This window comes from Argopecten irradians, chromosome 2, assembly GCF_041381155.1.
Source record: "Argopecten irradians isolate NY chromosome 2, Ai_NY, whole genome shotgun sequence".
In the NCBI taxonomy this organism is placed as follows: domain Eukaryota; kingdom Metazoa; phylum Mollusca; class Bivalvia; order Pectinida; family Pectinidae; genus Argopecten; species Argopecten irradians.
In genome coordinates, this window is record NC_091135.1 from 14,575,177 (window position 1) to 14,592,432 (window position 17,256).

At 35.1% G+C, this 17,256-nt stretch overlaps 1 protein-coding gene across 3 annotated transcripts in view; it reads left to right on the forward strand.

The window, feature by feature from the left end:
- LOC138314556 (uncharacterized) overlaps positions 1 to 17,256 on the forward strand; it is a 73,458-nt gene that overhangs the window by 25,079 nt on the left and 31,123 nt on the right. For 2 of the 3 annotated variants that reach the window (XM_069254943.1, XM_069254944.1), the window contains exon 2: positions 10,607 to 10,831. The gene's annotated coding sequence lies outside the window, so the exon portion shown is untranslated. Of the gene's footprint in view, positions 1 to 5,676; positions 6,121 to 10,606; positions 10,832 to 17,256 lie in introns of those variants that run through there. The other variant, XM_069254942.1, reaches the window with a different exon arrangement.

Genomic DNA, 17,256 nt, shown 5'->3' on the forward strand with positions numbered 1-17,256 from the left:
GTACACACCAGTCGTCCCATTTTTATGCTGACCGCGCTTGGTAGACGCAGAACATACCACATCAATAAAGTCTCAAACCAGGGACCAAACCCATAGTCTTTAACACAGCGGCGATCGTTTAAGATATCATATAGCTGGTAATTGTTGCAAAGATGAAATGTTCGAAAATTAGTGTTTTATTTCAAGTTAAATTGATTGGAGAAAAAAAGTTCGGAAAAAAAGTTTAATTTCGAAATTATCTTTGAATAATCACGAAAATATGCGACATTGCCAACAAAGTTAAGATAATAGTTGTTCTTTGGGCAATTACTAATATTGAATCAGTAATAACACATACAGATGAAAACAAATATGTAATTTAGTTTTGTGAAGCGTATACAGGATACAGTATGAAGTACTATATTATTTATATTATTATAACCGATGTTTTTGTTGATTTATAAAATAACTACCTTTCTTGTATCAATCCTCGTTCGTACATTATTATGTTATATTTACTGATAATCTTGCTGTTCCAGGAAGTGAAAATACCATATTATCATTGATCAAACACGTATATTAACATGTGCAACTTATAAGACCTATTTGTGACGATGTAGCCTTTCACATTGTCTATACAATATCAATTTTATTTTACTTTTTTTTTCTAGTAAAAGAAAATGTATTCCAGTATTTATTCAGATTTATTTAAGTTATCTGAGTACGAAATTTATTATTGATGAAACTAAATTTAAACCATTCCTCTGTCTGAAACAACGGCTCTTTTGCAATTTGCAAAGATCAAGTTTAGCTTGCATTAGAGGCATGCTATAAATTCAAAAAGGTTCCGTTATCATAAATACAGAGTTTATTCGGAACGACGATGTCTAGTAATATGCCAAACAGGTATTCTTAATAAATCTTCCATCAAAAAAGATGTTTGTATATAATTTTGCCTCCTGACATTTTACTTCCGTGTATAAAGCTAAACAAACCTTTAACTCTATTTAGTCGGTTTGAACTCTTTAAAGCAATTCCGCTATTTCTTGATAACTAAAAAGCCACGTTACAGTCAAAATGTGTTACCGTAATGCATTATTATATTCTAGTCGGCTTGGAACAATTCATAACGCTTTTAATGAGAAAACCATTTTGAAGAAAAAATGCATGCTTTCAGATTTGATAAAGGTAAAAAGTGTAAAGGTAAAGCTCAGTTTATAGAGTAATGTATTGCATCCTTAATATACTTTTTAAATCTTTGATGATATTGGGCGTGACAGCTCTGATAAGTCTGGCATCGTACTGATACTCCGTTAAGTAATAAAAAGGTCATTACATAGGTAGAAAGCTTGAGGGTCCTTGGAGCTCAATTAGACGCTGTATCCTACAAGTAAAATTACTAATGGAAACACAAAACAATCTATTGCCGAAAAAAATAAACAAAAAGCTCTGTGTGACCGGTGTTGTGGACAGGAACTTTATGTGGAATATGTACATAAACAGATAAAGAAAATTTGAATACCTCAAAATGTTACAATATACTTGACGTGTATTAAGCGTTTCGTGTTGTTGAAATATCACAATATGTCAGAAACACGTAATCACGTAAACAGCAAGTTTTTCCGACGGTTTCGAGGGTATTAATCAATCAGGGTCTAGGCAGCTCTTTGTAGTTAACTGATAAATGACCTGGAAGTCTGGGTTCACCAGACGCTCTACACTGAGATACCCCTTACGTAATTAAGAATCTTAAACTATTATAGGTCTCAGAATAAAGTAAACGTTTATATTTAGCTCGGCCATCTTTAGCTGTGTTTTACCGTGTAATATGTGGCTGTGCAAGGCTGACTTGATTAAGGACAGCCGCACTTATGTTGAATAGACGAGCGTACATATTTGTTTATAATGAACAGTTCTAAAAATTTTGCTTGTCACCCGATACGATTGATATGTAATCACATTCAAAACCAAGGTATATACATAAATCGAACTCTCTGAATAATAAGTTGCAATTTTACCAATATCATCCTAACCTTTTTCTTTCCGCAATTTGTAATAAATAGTTAAATTTTTGTTTGAATATATTCCGATCTGTATCAATAAAGTAAATTGTAATGACTAATAAGTGCAACATTAAGAGGAGTTAAAACATTTCTGATTGCTGCGTGTGTCCGATAGTTTGTAGGTCGGGGATAGGTCATTATCTCGGAGAATGACTGTACTTATTTGGATACTGAACCCTAAGATAACTAAGTCATTGTAAACATATACAAATTTCTAGGAAACTGGATTTGCGGTTTAGAAACGATATCCGTTTCCTGTCATAACTGAGAGATTTAATGTGTTTGGGTGTTCATGGACAACATTTATCCATTTGCTGTTGTGGTCATCAAGCCAAACAATGAACAGTGGACAAGATTTAGGATATGAAGTAAACTGATGATAATTAGCAATTACAATAGCTTCTTTAAACAATGCTATTGTGTTGAGAGTGGTCAGAATACTCAAATAAGGTTTCATTGTTTGTCCAAGTCTAAACTGTCATATCTAATTGATAAGAACAAATGATTATACGTTTTAAATAATAGTATTGTTTTCCTACAAATAAGAACAAACATATTGCCCATTACATTGTACTATTTCAGTAAGTTCCCCTCCATTGTCATTCCATACTGTTCTATGTGTTGGCCTTTTAAATTTACATTATATATTTTTGTTCAATTAAGAAAAATGATTAAATAGACAATATTTGCAATATGCATCCATATATTTCCAATTGCCTATGATAATTAATATCGGACAATCTTTTTTCCACAAATTCCTTTCATAATTGTAAAATAAATAAATTATCAATAATAGAATTGCACTGTAAATCAGAATTCCACATACCCAAATATTACATTCAATCACTTATTAATTGGGCCTATATATGTTCATAAATCAACACATACACTGTATTAGTTTAAGTACTGAGGGTACCATTATATGACGTTTTGATGAATCGTTGTAACAGCCAAATAGGGTGTAGGGAGTTGGGACGCCATGTTGGTATTCTGCACAATTAATTAACTACATGTTACTATCATTTATTAAAGACATTGTTTGTCAATCATACAAACAATGATGCTGATCAGATAACTTATATGGAAGATTTTATTGTAGTTTGCCATGTGTTTTGTCAAAACAGTGAAATTACGGCAAAATCTTAGTTTCATATCACTATATTTGATTCAAAATAGTTTGAAATCAAGCACATCATTATTTAATTTGCATTTCAATGCCACTTTTAGTATTTAGAAAAAAGAGCTACTCACGGGAAATTTTGAATTTCACCAGAGAAGATCCTTAAAACTTAAGTGATAATTTGCCGAATGCACTCTAATTCTGAACTACATGCACGAATTGACCATGGGCGGATTTCCGATACGAAGTAAGGATCTGTTTTTGTATCCGGATTCCGTGTATAGATGTACTTTTAACAATAGCGGTGAGGAGTCTTCCTAAGCAGTATCCTGATTTAGACCAGCGAACGAATTCCACTGAACCAGTTTTTGGAAACTTGTAGTATGTTCAATCCCGTCATCATCTTAAACCTACAGTAAACACGTGTCTTTGTTTACAATTCCTTACGTATTTCACCCGGCCACATGCCTCTCGTCAGAACTTAGCTTTACTGATGGGAGATTTTTGACCAAGACGATGAGGTGCAAAGCGTTTACATTAACGAGTTTGCATTAAAGTTACGTGGATAGATTAACGCGTGGGAGGAATATAATTAAACATTGACTTTCCTAAGATACGGACAATTTTCCAATCGAAAAATTTAAAAAAAAATCAGATTAACACTAGTTTTTTTATATTATGATAAAAGTTTAGTATACTAGATTTAACGTCCTATCAACAACCAGATTCATTTAAAAACGACTGCCATGTGTGTAGTGTGTTGCGGTTAACAGTAGAACTCATTTTATAGTGCTATCTCGCTGAAGCATACAGCTGAAGACACCGAACAAATAATGTTCTTTTTATAAACCACTCTATTCGTTTTCTAATTATACAAGCATTGTTTTCTGATCTCAACATTAATTATACCCGCCATCATACAAATTATAATTAAGACAAATTTTAATTGCCGATTCCAGACCAATTTTAAGTATCGAATATTGAATTCGGAAAACAAATCTTTGGTTAGCGAGATCAAGTGACGAAAACCTGGCTTCTGCTGCCCGGATTGTTAGATCGTTAAGACGATAAAACCTGTGAGGTAGGCTCTGGGTTATGTTCCCTTGCCGATACATAAAAGTCTGTAGAAGTGGTAGTTACCGCTCCTGCTAAGCGCTCAGCATAACTGAAGTGGGACGACTAATTTACCATATGTTAGTATAATGTGATCGGTTGGAATGCGTTTGTTCTGCCTCCAGCAGGATGCGTCAGCGAGATATAAATAGGACACGATTGCCACTACTACAACGACGCACAAGAAGACCATACTACAGTCTCCCTAAACACCCGCAACACTCCATATAAACGGGATGCCGTCCTTTACAGAAACTAGGTGTTAATAGGGCATATTTATAATCAACCAACCAACATAACTGACTCCTCAATTTCTATTGCTTTACTGGTTGATTTGATACGTTATATTTAAAAGACCAAAGGCCATTTTCAATGACCAAGTTTTAAGAGATGACAGTTTAGCAATATACACCAACTTCACGAAGAAATGCAACAATTTTGTTAATTTTTAAGAAACACGTACAATAAACGCATATGAAACTAGTAATAAAAGATACAAAATAATATGTCATATTCATGTTAGTTATATTTTACACTGGTCCCACAATCAGAGCCAACTGATCGTGTGTATTCCTCACTAATTAGAGAAAAAAATGCATTTCAGTCATAATGAAATGAAGTAAAAGAGATAAATGATGGGATTTGTATATTAACTGCTGATAGTGTTATGGTGGTCAAGGATCTTAGAATTGGGTTATCCGAACGTTTAATGATAACATCATTAGTTTGTTCCGCCAACACTTAAACGCATAACTTTGAGATAATTTATCAATGTAACGATTGCTTAATGATACCTTTAGTTGTGAATATATCTTATTGTAACGATATACACTTGAATATCTCAAGTAAAATCTGATACACTTTGGTTATCTATATATAAACGCACGTGCGTCTAAAATAGTTCAGATCAGAAGCAAGGTATGCAAGACACCTCACAGAGAATGTGATAGAGGCTACTGCTATCACTGAAATAGTTTAAATACTTCCACAATATATCGCCAATGATCTATATATATATCGGAACATCCGACAATTTAAACTGGATCCAATGTGCAGTTCACGCTACACAAAAGAACTTCACACAAAATCATGTCATAAAACAGTTTAAGAATGCAAAGAATTGAGTTAATTGACATTAAACAAGGTGCTTGATTTGTCCCAGATTCGATCGCGAATCGGTATTTAAACTTTGTCCACTTACAAATGTATCACATTTATCGTCAGTTTATCTACTAGAATAAACAGCGTGCTTGTACGTATCAGAAACAGACATACGAGCAAGTAAAATGCATGTCTATTTAGAATCAACAGAATAGTTCACGTTGTGTGTGTATTTAAAGCCGTGAAGTGTTTTATTGGCCCTACAGCTAGTCAGGGCAGCATGCTCTGAGGGGACCCTGTAAAAGCGAACCAAGTCAGTATGTATGTATGCAGAGAGCATGAATGGGTAATATACACCAATGAAATGGACACACTGCTGTTAGATCACGTGACATGCGCGGTTTTGTATTTGTGAATGACTCCCGAATTGATTATATTCTGTGTTGGTGTTTTACTACATTGTATTTCATGCTTACACGTATATATATATATATATATATATATATATACACCAACTTCAAAGCAATTCACTTCCACGGAAACAAAGTACTCGCAGACAACGCTCCGAGTATATGTATATCTATGTGTGACATACATACAATAACAAAGTAACCGGTCTTACCATTATATAAAACACACGTTATGAATGACAGCGGCTCTGTGAGCGTACGATACAACTGCATAAGATATCTGTTATACGATTTTTAAACAATTTCATGGATATTATACATCTGCCAGCCGAAGGTGAGTCTGACTTATTTTACTTTAATTTGTTAACGGGACACATCAATGTATAATGTACAATCTGAATGACATTATTTTATAAGCGTAACACCAGGTACTAGGCGCCCCGTTCTAATACCCGAGGAGAGGTCATGGTGCATATTAAGACAATCTTTTATAACTAGCACGTGTTTCAGATCCGCCGGTGACGATCGCGTGGTCTTACAAGTATATTTACATAATAATTTAAGTAACTTTTCATAACTCTGTCATACTCTTACTCTAAACAACCGCCCAACTGTATAAGTACATGTATATTAACGCTGTATGTTTATACACATTTACATGGATATCAACTTTGTTACTTATTGTTATACAAGGCGTATGCTGTCATCCTTCTAAACAAATATTATAAAAATATATACGAGACCATATCATTTTGAAAAACATAATTTACGTGTACATACATAAATGTATGATTGATACTGACTATACACATAAATATTCAAAATAATTTTCTCTCGGTTAAGTTTCATATTTCCTAGATTGTATTGTGTTAGTAACCTGATTGGGCTGATAAATAGTAATGAGGGTATTGGAAAAAATGTACAAGTAAGTGATCTCTTATATCACTTTCTCTCGACAGATCTGAGTGTTTTTAGTTTATCAGAATCAAAACAAACATGACCTTAAATGTATTCACTGTACGATCAGCAAGCCCAGATACAAACTAACTGTATTACGATGTGTAAAATACACCAGATTGTATGGATGATAGTATTGATGTGCACTGACAAACGTTCTGTGTAGTGACAGGAGAATATTAACCCCCATTCTACATAACACGGTGGTAATAAACAACTAATCGTTATAAAACGTTACAGCTAAGAGAAACAATCTTTTCAGCAGTGTTCCTCGCTAAAAGTAATCCCGTGTTGCTAGGAATTTTGACCTAGATTTCATCACGTATCTCCCATCTCTAGCTTGAAATTATTTTTTAATGCCCTGCAATGTAACCATGTGCCAATGAACAACACATTGGCAGTAATTATTTCTCACGTAAAAAAGCTCTCTCGGTAGTAATTTAACCTATGCCGAGGTGTTCTCAGCTATTTTTGTGAGGGAAAAACGGCAAGAGTTTGTGTAATAAGGAAGAGGTAAAATGCTGATAATGTCTTTAAGCTTTCAACACTAGAAAATTCAAACCGGTAGTTGTCGAGTGGTGTATGTACCGAATATGTATGGAGTTATTTGTATAAGTAAGTACGTACACACCGGTAAAAGATTCTGCTAATTAGATAAACAATACGTATACCTTTATATAGGGCACACTATACATTGAGTTAGATAAGGACTAAAATAACTTAAATGTAAAATGTGAAACGTAAATCTGGTCTAGATGTTTTTTAAATGGTGCTGACAGCTTAGAATTAATTATATCTGATATGTTACATTAAAAATCAAATCTTGAAAACAAGTTACATTGTATACCTACTACTACATACGTCTTGATAGGACAAAAAGATTTAGCGTACGTACAGGTATAACAAGTGTGCAAGTGATACTGGCAGAACATGTCTGTTTTTCTTAGCTCTCTGTTAAAGATACGAGATTAGAAAGGTATCTCGTGTATACACTATAGTATGTGTATATGTGATTCGGGAGGCTACGGTATATACTTGTGTGGTGTTTCTTCCGATAGTGGAAACAAATGCCGATGTATAGTATTACACAGGACAGCACTTCCCTCCCGGGCCTATTTTAACTAACAACATAAAACCCATTCGTCCCTTTCCATTTATGCAGCAGGTAGACACAGAATCGGCGGCATGCTTCGGTGAGATTACACTATAAAAATAGACAATAGTTCAACAACCTACATTTGTAAAAGTATAAACTTATCCAAGCTAACCTATCGTTTTGTATTTCGATAAAGTGATCGGAAACCTAAGACATTATGAAGCTAACGAATACTATGCTCGAGTATTATTATTATCTTTATTTCCTCCAAAATGAAGAGTATATAATGATAATATATGAAAATACATATGGTAACAGCATGAAATAATATGTACAAAATTAGAGAGAGAATAGGGGGAAAATACACAACATGATTATTATAAATCAGAGAAAGAGAGAAGAGGGCACAATTCTCTCAGAGCTAATGGAAAACCATGAAAATAATCATACTCACTCACCACAAACATGACCATAAATTGATGGCACGCTTACGAAATACTACGATAAAGAATCTAGTTTTGGAAAAAAAAGGATAAGATTCTACAATTAGTCGCCTTTTACTATGATAAAACGAGGGCAGTAGAGCTGCAGTATGCATGCGGATATTTACAGGCTATACGTCTGTACAGGTATTTTCTCTTATCCGGTATCACTAGGGTTATTTTTTTATGTGTAAAAGTAGTTCATTTTCATTTGTACAGGTAGTTCATATGTACAGAGGTACCAAGTATTACTGTTCAAAAAGTATATCAATGCATATCAAATGGCATATGATATGTGGAGGTCATCGTATTATGCATTTGATGCAATTTTTAACTCTCCTGTATAAAAAAATCGCTTTTAGGCGTCAGAAATGCGATCTGCTACACAGACATTAACCCCAGAACCAGGATACAGCTAGTTTGTAATCTCAAATTAAGTCTCTCTGCAATATACAGTGTGTCCTGGAGCTGTCTAAACTTCTTGAAGCTAGCGTCATCAAGTGTGATTGTTTATATATAGGATAGGAGCCAGAAGCAGTTACATTTAAAGTTTTAAATTATGATAATTCTTTTGTAATGAGAATGAAAACAAACTCTGTGTAAATTCCGTCTGAACATGATCTACATGTACTTACTGACCGCACTGGATGTGTTGTTCGGTGTCTTCTGCGACATGTTCTGTGAGATAGCACTACAAAAAGGACAAGAGTTCCACTATCACAGGGAAACACAACATGAATAACACCTCAGACACGCACGAAACTGCTTACACAGGAGGCAGTCCTGACTGTTAATATGACTTTATTTCTTAAGACGATTCTGGAATATTGCAAAACATTTTTTTAACTTTTCGCTAGGTTGTTTTTTATTAACCAATTGAAACTTAAACATCTTTATGTACTAACCAAATACAGTATCTACTTCGATTTAACTGTCTGGTTATCAAAATATATATGTGGTATATATAAGACTCGTTCATATGTGGATATAAAAGATACGGATATTCTACCCTCGCATTCACAGAATGTTGTAAATCCCCAGGCTTTCCGATGGTTATAGAACACTATAAACCCGAGGTAAGACTATCCCTATCCTTCCTATCCACATATAAAAATATTTTCTCTCATACATCGACGTTTTATTGCAATTTTAATAACTATGGTATCCCGGCATTTTAAAATTTGTTCAAGGCAATTCTCCATATATGAAAATTGCACGATACGCAAATCCCGTTGTTTGCATATTTTTATAGGAACAAGTATAGTTTCTGAAACATGATTATAAACTGTTACGGAGAAAAAAAAAAGAAATTTTGTCGACGCCGTGACGTCATGAGACTATATTGCATGGGTAGCCATGTATATTGTAATACAGCCTCAAGAGACATGGGTGATTTGCATGAGACCAGCCAGTATTACACCCGTAGTTATAAGAGGAAACAAAATTCGAACCAAACTGGTTTTGGGTGCCATATTTTCGTTAGACTTCCGTCTCTCTGGGTAATCCGGTTTACCTCATGTAACATGTGACCCTAGCTATAATAGCGAGTAAAATAATTATATATCCCTGTCTACAAATTACCTACTCATTAGTAATGCAGTTCAATTAATAAATTCGATTAAACGTAATTCACGTCTTTGTGACACGAAACAATAATCTGATCTTAGGTAATTTTGATTAATCTAAAATGTTAAAAGGAGAGATATCCATGTTTGTTATATTTCCATTGACCATGGGCTTTTTTATTCTGATACGTTTAATGATTACATGATACGATCTCGATCACGATGGAACAATCGTTCACGTTAAGTAGTACTGATTTAAAACAAACTAGCTGTTATAAAATATGGCAGTGTGTCGTCAATCATAATGTTGACTGTCAACACTAGAGCTTCAGGATAGAATCAGAATCACACCTCATTAGCAATGCTATATCTGCCAAATCAGATTATATTCACTCGTCCGCGTAATGCAGGTGCTCATTCATAACGGTAAGAACATACGTCAATTATACCTTTGAAATATACCTTTCATATCTACATAATAGTACATACGGATAGGGTATTCACATACGGGTGTAATTACGATAATAATAAGTTGTTAGTTTAATTGACGGATAAGACGTAAATCATTTGATCCTATCAATAACGTCAACTTTTAGAATACTGTTTTGTCAGAGGTTAACTGTACATGTATCAAACGTCCACCCAATCGTGCTTCACATGACCTAAACGTGACCTTGAATTCATATTAACGTCTTTATTATGTTTTTTTTTCTTTTCCAGGTTGAACGACATATATTGCATCCGCCAACACAGTCCATGAAGTGTTGTTTCAATAAAATATCTGAAAGCAGATATTCACAGTGAGCCGGGTTTTAGAATCTTAATCGTTTGAGCTAAAATCTTGAAATTTCATGGAAATTATCTTAGCAGCCAGCCAATCTACCGAGCGAAACGCCATCTACCGAGATTCGGTTTACTTTCACGTATCAGGTCTGAGTTAAAAAGGTAAGATTTACTTTTTAAACCCGTTTCTCTTCTTCATAATGAAATACTTTCCACTTTTATGTACCAGTCGTCCCACTTCTTATATGATGAATACTAATCAGGAGCAGAAACTAAAGGCGAACGCTAAACAAAGGTTAAGAAGAAGTTAGTAGGGGAAAAATATCCTCAATTCAGTCGCCTTTAAGGAACCATTGAGTGCGTTTTCTTCTATGACCGATAGCTACATGGAAATTATGAACAGACCATACAATGTCGATTTAACTGGGGCACAATATCAGGGTTGCAACCCCCGCGTTGTAGTCGGAGGGTCTCAAAATGAGATTAACTAAATAAGATGATAAAATAAATTGCCATCAGTTTAAGCAATTGTAAATGAACGAATTGTGATGAAAATAACACCAAAGACCTTAGCTTTCTCGTAAAACCTCCCCTAAATTAGTTTATTGATGCGAGATTTCTTTCCCCTCATAGATAAGCATCTCTAGGAATTATAGATAGATGATGTACAAATATGTTTATTTAAATAACAAAATAAACAATGAAGACTTCGTAATGTACAGCTGCTAAAGAATCCGTCGCCATACTGAAAAACACATTAATGCGGATCATGGATAGAACAGGTAGGTTTCACAAGTTTTGTATGATACTGACACTTTCCGATTCCACTTCAATCTGAAACATACAAAGCCCATACATTGATACGACTTGTAAAAACTATGCTTTAATTATAACACTATTAAAGGACAACAGTTCCACTGTACAAGAAGATAAAACAGGAATATACCGCGGTCTCTCAAAACAAGCACCGTACACATTTACACACGCAAGACACCGCATATTTAGGTCGTCCTTGAGTGACCCTGGCTGTTGATAGGACGTAAATACACAAAATCAAACTTAACTTTCGATTTGAAGATTGATCTAAATGGTCATTTCCAATGATTGGATGTCGTTGTGATATTTTGATGACCTACTTTGAAGACTTAGAGTTAATTTACCAGATAAATGCAATATATAAAGTCATTACAATCTAGCCTATGCTAATCACTAATCCGTAAGAGGATTACTAAGTAAACCATACATAATTGTTATTATGCTTCTCGACGTGTCCCTAACTTGGCCTAATTCTCAAAGCCAAAGGAGCACTCAGAAGTCCTTTAAACACTAATATTATTTTGGCGGTCTGTTTGATAGATTAAGTAGTAGCTACGTTGAATCATTTAGTGACAATCTTGTGGTACAAATATAATTTTCAGAGAGGTTGAAGTGGCTCTTGAGTCGTCTTAAAGCAGTTGTATATCAAATACATATTAAACTGTTCTTGACCTATGAAATACACTCCGATTAAAATGATTAAACAATTCTATCGTCGATACTAATATGATGCATGTCTATTTGTCCATGTTTGCTATTATTCTTTTATGGCCCTTTCCAGAGGGAACTGTTCTCCTATAGTGTTGTCTGGCGAGGTATAGTCCCCGAGTCGAATACGAGGGGACTTTACTTCGCAAGACAACACTATAGGAGAACTGTTCCCGAGGGAAAGGGCCATAATAGATTTAGTACGTCATATGGCATTCATTATGACGTCATGTATTTGGTCCCGTGTTCATTCCTGGGGGAATATACTTTGGTATAGTTCCCTTAGTCAGGTATAATCTCCCGTAGTAAAGAAGGACAGGGAACTATCACAAAATAGACCATGGCTGTTATCCAATCGCATTCCTAGTAATTATCATGTGATGTACTAAATCACTATTCAAAGGGCAAGAGTTACACCATACAAGAGGACACAACACGAATATACTGCAGTCTCCCAAAACACACACCAGCACTTCATACACGCAACACACCGCATAAATGGGAGGTCTTCTTTACCTGCCCCTAGCTGTTAATTGAATGTTAATTTAATCAAACAAACAAAGCTTGCTACACATTTGATGATGATGGTACAAGTGGTGTAAAAGTGATTATAAAACAACAAAATGGTACTCAGTTAGGACATAGTATAAGGAATATAAGTTGCACAAACAAACATCGCATTGCATATACATCTGTTTCCAGATTTATTTTTTTTATCAGTAAGAAATTATGAAAGATCTTACAAGCATGTTGCTTGAAGGTATTCACGTGGTTACTGAAATCACGAACCGCAAGCTATTGCATATTAACTCGTAGTACGGTGTTGCACATTAGATTAGAACTTTTTTATTTCGCGAACATCTGGTTTTAGTTGGTCGCTTAGCTGATCCCTACAGCTTTCGACATATACTTCCGAATGTAACAACAGTGACATCACTTGTTATTCTGATGCTAAGAACATATGAAATTCAAAATGCACATGAAACGCACACTTGTATGTGAAGTAGGAAAATGGGGGTCGAAGAAGGATGGACCAACCATCACTCGGTCATTATATGTGATTGAGATATTAAATCCTTCTCTTGCCTTCCCGTACTTCACATTCAGGAATTCTGGTGTGCGGAAACATATCAACATTCGTAGGTTTAGAACATTTGGAAATGTGACATGTTTTTGTGCTATTACGCGATAACGATTACGAACGAATCAAAGCTATCAGAAAATAACGATTCATGCAATTAGAACACATGAGTTGAAGTCATACAATATCAAGACTTAAATAAATACCGATCTACTTTTGATCGACCCCGCAATTAGGCTGGACTTCGAAAATACGGATCTGTTTAATTTGAAGACCTGTGCATCAAGATAAATTCGTAAATAACAATACATCAGATGAAGGAAGATTCATCTTCCCTAATATACCAAACATGACACTCTTAGTATTTATAGTGTCAAATTACAACACGACAGGCAAACAACAAAATGGTTATCACTCATATGGTATCATGGTACTTTATGATGGTTATTTATAGTCCATAGTTAAAGAATTTATAGAACACTCCACACTCTCTAATAGTTATATAGGTACATGTATATATATATATATATATATATATATATATATATATATATATATATATGTGTGTGTGTTGAGATTTGATATAGAAAGTATATATATTATATAATAACATATAAAGATATAGCGAATTTATGTAAAAAAGCAATTAGTTTTTAGCAAAACCTATCCGAGATTAGTAGAATTATCTTATGTAACCTCAAATGGTTGGAATGAACACAAAATCAAAAGACAGAGCTTTCGTTGGCATACGTGACTTAAACGCATTCGACGATATCAATTAAAATCATATATTAATTTTAATCATTTTGTTTTCATTGCATAACATTACTATTTAAAGCCAATAGTGGATTTCATTATAGCTGTAGCAAAGGTTTGTATCTCATGTTTTATTATTTTAAAATGCCTCCTTCTTCATAAAGCATCAGAGACATCGAACAGTATATCCCTTCCGGTCTCATCGTATGTTTTTCTTACATTATTAAAATCTTGTTCCAATGGTGCTGCCGTAAGTAAATGTATTTCACGTTCAAATTAATGTTTCCATCACTTGATCTAAATCTTAGCCCATCAGCGTGTTATAACTGGGACATTTACTAGTGAGGAACCGACCACGGAGACAATACATCAACAAGCGCAAGAGAATACGGTGTCAAGTGCTCCTCTGGGTACACTCTTTAACGCATGCGTTTTGTATGTTAGGGTGCACTTGATTGACAAACGTGTGTTTAAAAAAGTAATCGAATTTTCATCGCGCCCTTTCGCAGCCAAGCAAGGAAATAGGTCATGGAAAAGCAGCAGGAACTAGATTCAATTGATAGTAATTGATAATAACGTTCCATTTTTTGCATTACCATTTTTAAGGTCTTTGTTATTCAACCTAACGAGATCCTATTAAAGTGGTTTTGGAAAGAAGGATGACAAGCTACGCAATACGATTTTTGGAGATGAGCAAGAAATCAATATCAAAATACCTTTTTCAGGTTTTTTTAAACAAAATTTTGACATGATAAAAATTTTAAACAATGAAATCAAACCGAATCACGGCAAGCTGTAGAACGTATGATCAGAAAACATATTTATACCATGGAATCTAGGTTACTGCATAATGCTAGGTGTACACAATGTCCCGGCGGTCACGGCAGCCCCGTTTGCCCGAAACGTAGTACGCCGTGGAATTTTGGTTGTTTTTCTCTCTGTATTCAAGCTGAGCTAGGTCTTGCGAAGTTTTGCCACGGTCTTTTACGGATTACGTGGAGGACCGTGGATATAGGGGAAAGGACTGCTCAAGGAGGTTAAAGGTACACTACGGTTTCCGTACGGTCTACCGAGGATACCACTACGTTCTCTCTAGGACTTCTACGATCTGATAAGGTCTGCTACGTTTTGCACGTTTTGATCAAGATCTTATACGTTTATCACGGTTCGCCAAGGCTTACTAGGGATGCAAGTCTGATGACGGACTCTTTGGAGCAGGTGTATGCCCAGAGTATTAAAGTTGATTGGAAATAATCAGAAATGAAACGATATCTATTGCCGAAAATTTCTTTAAAACACATTTTGATTCCAAAATGTATTAAAAGAAAAGAAAAATCTTAACTAGATTTGGTAAAAATATATCATTATCTTATATTTAATGCATTATATAGCAGCTAAGTAATAGGAGACAGTAGTTTAATATGGCAACGTGTTTCTATGCAGATCATGTTTATGTTATGGTTCTCACTTAATAGGCTTTTTTTGTAAGAACAGCTTTGGTATAATTTGATGGTTAAAATGTGTTTGATAATGACTATTTCTATTATCCATTAATACAAATACTCCATGAAGTATCAAATATGTACCAGACCAACCAATGGTACTCCATCATATATTACTTGCAACGTAAGACCGTAATATGACGCAATACGCCGTAGCGCGTCGGGCTTTCAACCGCTAAAAGCCGTGATGTGCCTTACCAGAACGCATCGAAACGGTGACCATCCACCTTGGCTTGCCGTGAAAATCGTGACAAACCTGGATAAAACGGAACAAAGCTAGCTGCAATATTGTAGCTCAAAAGACTTATAGACAGAAAATGGTGTCGTCTTTAGAGCTACAATTGGTGCCTATTACCGCTAATGGAGCAAATTAATGATTATGCAAACCATTATAAATCATTTGTTTGCATTTTATCGTACTTGTTTGGTATCGCTTACCTACTAGGCAATAAAACTGAACCACATAAAATATCAAATTCTCATCGAGGCATCATTTTTTTTACATATTACATATGAAGATCTTTCTGAAGGGAATTTATACGGCGAGTCCACAAATTGTGAATTTGACGTCTTGTGAGCTGTACGGTAGATATTAAGAATGGTAGTTATGTTTGTTTTGGACAAAAATAATATGTAAATGCATGTATACGCATAAAATAATCGGAAACCTACAAAAAAGTATGAAAAACTATGCCCGAGTGATTTTCGGAGGCAGTGCTCCACTACGACACATAGGAACCAATCCGTACCCGGCCGAAAGGTACATGTATATAGGCCGGGTACGTATATTCGTTCTAGGAACAAAGCGTGCAGCCAGTCTGCATCATCCGTGATAAAACGTGTAGAAACGCAACAGAACGTTACAAAACTTGAAAGCACCGTGAGTTTCCGGGGAACGTGTTTGCTGCCCGTTCGACCACGGACCGTCTGCAAGTTCTGTTACGGCTTCGTACGCACAGTTACGTTTTGTTGCGTCAATCCCGTTTTATTACGTCACGTTACGTTTACCATCCGTACCGTGGCTCACGTTTGTCTATCACGTCCTCCTGCGTTGTTTCACGTTGTGTTGCGGTCACCACGTTTTGTCCACGGTGGACTGAAACAGGGCTGCCGTGGCCGCCGGGAACATAGTGTAAACCTAGCATAATGTCTCTCGCGTTTACCAACATCATCAATAAAAAATACACGTATTTGTTTTTTAATACTACTTTGGTATACAAACAGAATTCTTCCACTTGAACACTTGACCATTGACAGATGTACGGCTAATCATTCTTAATTTCTAAAATCATTATTAATTCACATATACCGCAGTCTCCCAAAACATGCACCTCGCACAACATACACGCAACACACCGCATAAATGGGAGGCCGTCCTTACATGACCATAGCTGTTAATAGGACGTTAATTAATCAAACAAACATATTCACATTCTCAACCAAACTGAATCTATCCACTTAAAGCACTGCACTTCCAAACACTGCGTACTAAGATATTTTAAACTTCAATCGCTTACTTAAACACTTCATTATTTTTTGAAATCTTTTGCGTCCTGGTTTTAATTTGTTTTTTTTTTTCTCTTTATTCTTTATCCCTGTTTTGCCCCGTATTGTTTTTCCTATAACATAATTGTTGAACGCTAAGTATGTCGCTACGTAATGTGCAGGGATGTACTATTGATGCAAATATAATTGGGTATTATGAATCACTATTACATAATGAT